Source organism: Capsicum annuum, chromosome 9 (genome assembly GCF_002878395.1).
Source record: "Capsicum annuum cultivar UCD-10X-F1 chromosome 9, UCD10Xv1.1, whole genome shotgun sequence".
Taxonomy (NCBI): domain Eukaryota; kingdom Viridiplantae; phylum Streptophyta; class Magnoliopsida; order Solanales; family Solanaceae; genus Capsicum; species Capsicum annuum.
Window position 1 is genome coordinate 192,195,414 of NC_061119.1, and position 7,439 is coordinate 192,202,852.

The window sequence follows — 7,439 nt, forward strand, 5'->3', positions numbered from 1 at the left end:
ATGATACATCTTAGTTGAACTAGGATGAATGGTATATCTGGAGTTGTGAGCTTTCTCAAGAATAGCTCGCCTTAACCGATCTGCAGCTGGTAGACATAATCGATTATCCACTCAAAGAATACCATCACAATCAACACTCATCGTCTTACTTTGATCAGCTAGGACCTCATCTCGATATTTACACAATTTTATATCCTCAAATAGAATGGTATTTATGCACCCTATCAAAGAATATTTAGCTTGAACACAAGCCAATAATATCCCTGACCTTCTAACACCAAAATTGACACCTTTGCCTTCAAGTTTCTACACATCTTTCGCCAACTGCATTTTTTAGGAGCTATATGCGCCAAACTACCCATAGATTTCCTGCTCAAAGCATCAGCCACAACATTAGCTTTTCCTGGATGATACAAGATAGCACAATCATGATATTTGAGTAATTCAATCCACCGATGTTGTCAAAGATTTAGATCTTGCTGCTGAAAAATGTACTTCAAACTCTTATGATTGGTATAAATTTCACAAGTTTCACCGTATAAGTAATGCCTCCAAATCTTAAGTGCAAAAACCACAACGGCCATCTCCAAATCATATGTAGGATAGTTCAACTCGTGCTTCTTCAACTGCCTCGAAGCATAAGTAATAACATAATCATGTTGCATGAGAACACATCCTAATCCAACCTTTGAAGCATCACAAAATACCTTGAATCCTCCAGAGCTTGATGGTAAGGTTAATACCGGTACAGTGGTCAAACATGTTTTGAGTTTCTGGAAGCTCTGCTCACATTCTTCTGTCCACTGGAACTTCACATCTTTCTGTGTTAACCTAGTCAATGGAGCTACAATTTTAGAGAAATCCTGCACAAAATGCCTATAGTAATTAGCTAAACCTATAAAGTTGCGAATCTCTGTGGGTGAAGTAGGCCTAGGCCATTTTTGCACTACTTCTATTTTTTTAGAATCCACCGTGATACCTTTTTTGAGGCAACATGCCCCAAAAAGGATACTGAGTCGAGCCAAAATTTGCATTTTGAGAACTTAGCATAAAGCTTATGTTCCCATAATTTCTGCAATACAGTTATCAGATGATTCTCATATTATTCCTGGCTATGAGAATATATTAGAATATCATCAATAAATACTATCACAAATTTGTCCTAATACAGCCTGAATACCCTATTCATCAAGTCCATGAATGCAGCAGGAGCATTGGTTAACCCGAAAGGCATCACAAGGAACTCATAATGCCCATATCGAGTTCTAAATATTGTCTTAGATATATCTTTCTCCTTGATTCTAAGTTGATGATAACCAAACCAAAGATCAATCTTCGAATAATGGACAACCCCTTGTAACTGATCAAATGGGTCCTCTATACGAGGCAATGGATACTTGTTACATATTGTTACCTTGTTTAGATGCCTGTAGTCAATACATATCCTTAGAGATCCATCTTTCTTCTTTACAAACAAAATTGGTGTACCCCATGGCGATATATTCGGTCTAATAAAACTTTTATCTAGAAAGTTTTGCAACTATTTTTTGAGCTCCTTCAATTCTGCTGGTGCCATACAATCTGGGGGTATGGATATTGGCATAGTGTTAGGTGCCAAATCAATACCAAAGTCTATCTCTTAAACTGGAGGTAATCTTGGTAAATCCTTAGGAAGTACTTCAGAAAATTCCTTCACCACATGTAGCTCCTCCAAGCTAAGGGCTCTCTCACTAAAATCACTCATCATAGCCAAGAGACCCATGAAACCTTTCTTTAACAGTCATTGGGTCTTCTTAAAAGATATAACTTTACTAACCTCTGGAAATTGACCCCCTTCTAATACAAAAGTAGATTTGTTGGGTATCTCAAATCAAACTATCTTTGCATGACAATCTACGGTAGCATAACAAGGAGATAACCAATCCATGCCCATCAACATATTAAAGTCAATCATATCAAGTACAATTAGGTTAGCAAGGGTCTCCCTACCTCCTACTATAATCCTGCAATCACGGTACACATATTAAACTAATCAGGAATCTCCCATGGGAGTGGCAATAAGAGAAGGACAATCTAATATCTCAAGCTGTCTATCAAATCTCACAGCAAAGTATGAAGACACATAAGAGTGGCTAGAACCCAGATCAATTAAAGCATATGCATCAAACGAACAAATGGAAAGAATACCTGTAACCACTGTATTCAAGGCCCGAATATCCTATCTTGTAAGTGCAAAGACTCTCGGTTGGCCTTTACCAGCATTTCCTTATGCCTGATTTCCAGCAACCCATTCTCCATTACCTCAACCTCTATTTCCCATACCTACAGGATTACGAGTAGCTTGACTCGGTGCAGCTACCTGACCAGAACCTTGACTAGCATTTCTCTGAAGCTGAGGGCAATCCCTGATGCAATGACCTAACTGTCCACATCAAAAACACTCTCCAGTCAAAACACGACACTGACCCATATATGATTTGCCACAAGTCTGGCAGGATGGTGTAGTGGCATACATATGACCCGAACTATGATTTCCTGAGATGTTGAAGACTATTGGGTACCCTGTCTAGAAGGTGGCTTGTACGCAGACTGTGAAACCAAATCTGTCCCTGTCTAATGGCCTTAATGCTTTCCCTTATTTTCCGCTCTCCGATTTACACTTAAGTCACCACTGAAGGATCTACTCATCTTAGCCTTCTTACGAACCTCATAAATTGCCTGCTCCACATGACCCTTCTCCTCAATCATTCTACAAAGATCCACTATCTCACAATAGGTCAAGACTTTTATCTGTGGGGTCACTACATTATAAAGATGAGCAACCAGCCCATTTACAAGCCTCTGGATTTGAGCTGCTTCCGTGGACACCAAGTATGGAGCATATCTAGCTAGCTTGCAAAACATAGTATTATAGGTCGACACATCTATATCTGGAGTCTGAACCAATCTCTCAAACTGAGCCGTGTATTTTTGTTTCTGACTTTCAGGAAGAAAGGTATCCATGAAGAACTTAGTGAACTCATCCCATGTCAGAGGTCCTTCTTCTGTAGGCCTTCCTTGCAATAAATTTTCATAACAAGTGTTAGTCGTGTCCTCCAACTTGTAAGATGCAAGCACTACAATCCTCTCACTAGAACACCCTAAAGCACACAGTGCCTTGAATGTACCATCCAAAAAACTTTAAGGATCAACTGAACTGTCTGAACCTTTGAATTTTGGTGAGTTCAACTTTAGAAACTCCTGCAAAGAAACCTCCTTGTTTCCAAAGTCGTAAGTCTGAACAGGTGCCGGAACTGTGCAGAATTGCGTTGACCACCCCTTTCTTGTCTATCCAGTTGGTCGGCCAAGCGCTCTATAGATCTTTGCATGGAAGCAAGTAGTGGAGGTGGACTATCATTCCTTTCAGGAGTACACTCTCTTAAACTTCTTGGAGTGGCAGTATGATTCCCCACGGTATCATGACTACCCCTACCTCAGCCCTTTCTGTGGGTTCCAACTCTTCCCCTACCAGTAGTTTCTCTACGAACCATCTGATTAACAAAACAAGATAGTTATATTCATCTATCATGCTCTCGCAGAATCATGATTATAGAAATGCACGACAACATAACCATAATTGAGATTCTATTACTATCGTGTGCTCCATAGACATAGAATTAATCTAACCTGGCTCTGATACCAACTTTTTCACAACTCGAAATAGGATCATAACCGGCGCTAAGGAGTTTAGGACTCCAAAGCAAGCCTCATCAGAATTCTACAGAAAATTAGGCAGATTTTGCCCTGTTTTTGAGCCTAACAAGAAAATTCTCTATCTTAATTCAACATCAAAACAACACCAACACAAATTACCATATATCATCAAAAATTCACCAATACCACCAACTAACAATATGAAATTTTTCTCCAATAAATAAGAGGAAGTTAAATACTCCATAAATCCATAATAATAAAATAATACTCAAGCTCTAAAGACATAACTATGGAGGAAACTAAGAGTTTTCAAGAAAAAGAAATATAACGAATAAATAAACTATAGCTCATGCGAACAAATGCGGGGCTCACTAGGAATATGCTACTCGAATCCTCTAGCCAACAAGATCCTCACCGTCACCTGCGTTCTCTGAAAAATAATAGTGAGGAGTGAGACGCTGGCTCAGTGAGTAATAACACTTAACCATAACCGTTTTAATGGGGACAAGTTAGAAAACATCATGAAATAAATGCTATTTCAAAAAATAGTAACTATAAAAAGTATCATTCTCTCATGTAAACAAAGTGAACCAATAGTTCAGTAATAAACTCATAAAGCATCATATCATGTCAAATATTACATATTTGGGAGGTTTCCAAGAATTAATCATCTAATCAGTGTGGCATTCTTCTTTATAAAGAATAACCCATAATAGTGGATCCCTCATAAAGGAGTCCCATATCATATCAGTAACAGTATAATAGTCATACCTTCCTACTAGAAAGGGCTATAAAATTCATTAGTAAATACAAGGTGCACCAGGTCTAACGATCCCGCCGTTAGCTACAGGATTCAAATAAAGGTCCACTCCAAATTATAAAATCTTTGTAAACAATAGGATATTCATATGAAAGCATTTTTCAGAATAGTACATATCATTTAAAGTTCATATCAAATTATGTTACATGTAAACTTGAATAAAAACACATGTCAAAAATATTTATTTCTAATGTAAGTGAAGAATATTCACAATAATAATATCATATCTCAAATAACCATATCAATATCATATCAAGCAAAGAACTTGTCCCGCGTGCAAATTTTCAAAGCATTCAATAACTCTTTTTGCATTAAAACATGTATAAATATGCAATTTAAGAAACACAAATTATGGTAAGATTACTACTCACAGTACACGTACCGAAATACCAAACGTGTCACTCTGAACGATTTTTATCACACCATATCCATTCTCATGTTAAATCTCTTATTTTAGGCTAATTCATGGTAAAATTAGACTACCCAACCTTCAAGGTTTCATGATAACCTTCAATTTCTCAAACTTTATGCCCAAAATCACACCTTACTATGCTTAATCTCATCTTTGATAATTAAGTTTAACTACCCAAAATAAATTATCTAGACAAGAAATCATAATAAAGATGTATAAAAGGATTTACCTTAAACCTCAAAGAATTTTCTGATCAACCTCATTTTTTTTCCACTGGACGAACACTTGGTCATTCCCCTTTTTTTTTTGCTCTATGCACCCTTAGGCAGCAGTACTGCTCTTTCTATATTTTGGTTTCTCTTAGCAGGTAATGGGGAAAAGCCCTTATAATATACTATAATCCCATTCCAATTGAATAAGGGAGATGGGCCACGTCCTTTCCCTGTATCATTCTTTTTCCTTTTCCTTATTTATATGGGCTCTAGCCCATTATCTCTTATAAAATATTTTTTTTTCAATTACTAACTATAATTTGGGTTATTACATATTCATCCCTCGGTCCCATGGTTCAACCACAGTCACTTTGTGGATTATATCGGCTAGTATAAAATTATGGATTATATAAACCAACAAAACTCGAAAACTAGCAAACAAAATGGTCAAAAATCCAAAATTAGTGTCTAGTCCAATTTATTACAAACCAAAAATAAAAATGTTGAAATAACCTAAACTATTCTAATTTCCCTAGCTATGCTTTACCCGATGCCTCGGGCCTTGATCACGAACCTCCTTTGCATACATGATACTTTGGGACATTCCCCGATCGCTAAGTATAATATGATCTCGGGGCATTCCCCAGTGAATTAATATATTTGATCTAATACGATAAAAGTGGAGAAACCACTCAACACAGACATTCACACATTCGATGATATGGAATCCTACGAGTTGCCTACCCCTAAAACCTAAAAATTGCCTATCGATTTTTGTATAAAAAATGATACTATCGAGTTCGACAAAACTAACATCCATTTCAAATCCAACAAGTATCGATTAATCAAAGAACAACAATATTCACTTTTTATCAATTTTCGATCCCCCCCTCCCCCAATTCCATTCTCAAACAATGATTAACCAAATCTTTGGTTATCAATTCATTCTTTCTCTTTTCAAACTTTTAAAATTTGAATCCAATAATCTACCACATAAATACAATAAAGATCCAAATATGTAAGCATACAATTCATTCACTTCCCCAACAATAATGGAGAGTCGAGATAAAAATAAAGAATGAGAGTAGAAATGGACCTCAAATTTAAGCTTTTCAAGTGTAATTGTTCCTTTCAACTAGAATTGCGTCCAAAGTATCGGACCGAACCTTATAGAAAAAATAAGTCCAGCTTTGATATAGCCTCTTTTCATTCCTTTTGTTTCCAATCCAAACCAAAAAAGACAAAGTAAAGAGAAACCCGCACTGAATTTTATACCCCACTACTGCTTCACCAAAGAACTAGAACAGAGGGTTGGGTTTTTGCTTTTTTTGATGGATTTTGGGGTTATTTTGGTCGTGTTTTGATGATAGTGGCCGTAAATGGTTAAAAAATTGTTGAAAAACTCAAAATTAGCCTGATTCTCATCAGTTTTTGTTCAACCTTCCCGAATTTCTCTCTATGTCGCCCTTTTTTTGACCAATTTCTTACTGTTCTTTGATCAGTTCCCTCTCGAATACTAGCTCTCTCTCACTTTTCTCAATTTTCTGTGAAAGTATGTGTTGGTTCATTATGATGTCCTCTATATTGTAAGAGTGTGTGTAATATATAGTGTGAGTGATGAATAAAAATAGAGGATTCCCCCTAATGTGTTATTGTGTGTACGTATATTGTGTGTGTATCTCTCTTAAATTCCCATTTTGGTATGAGTTAATATTCTATTAAGGTGTTATGGAAAATGTGAATGGGGGTATGGAGGGGTACATGTCGTAGGGTAGTGGTTGATATTTTTGTTTGGGTGAGGTGTCCAAAATTGTTATGAATTTTTTGGATTTATTATTTGGATTCTTGTGGTGGAAGTATTAAATGGGTGAGTGTGTATGGTAATTATATGGTCATGGAGTGAATTTTGACAGTGTGATGTTCGGGATGGATAAAGTTACATGTATACAAAAGGGACCTCTTTATTCCTCAGCCTACAAATCTGACGAACAAGGATATCAACTAGGGATTCTTCAAAAGAGAGACTATTTTCCACACCAAACCTTTCTAAAGGGACTACAGAGGTTGGATTACCAATGAAGTTCTTGAACAAGCAATTCCAACTCATATGCTACCTTTCTATACCTACTCAAAATATTACAGGGACCAACATAGTAGGGACTAAGCTCACATTTATTACAAAACCTCTTCACCCCTTTCATGAGTGAAATTTTTAAGTAAATAATATCACCAACATCAAAGTCAAGCTCATTGGATTTCTGACTGCTTTGGTTCATTTTCATCCTTTCTATAATGAACTTAA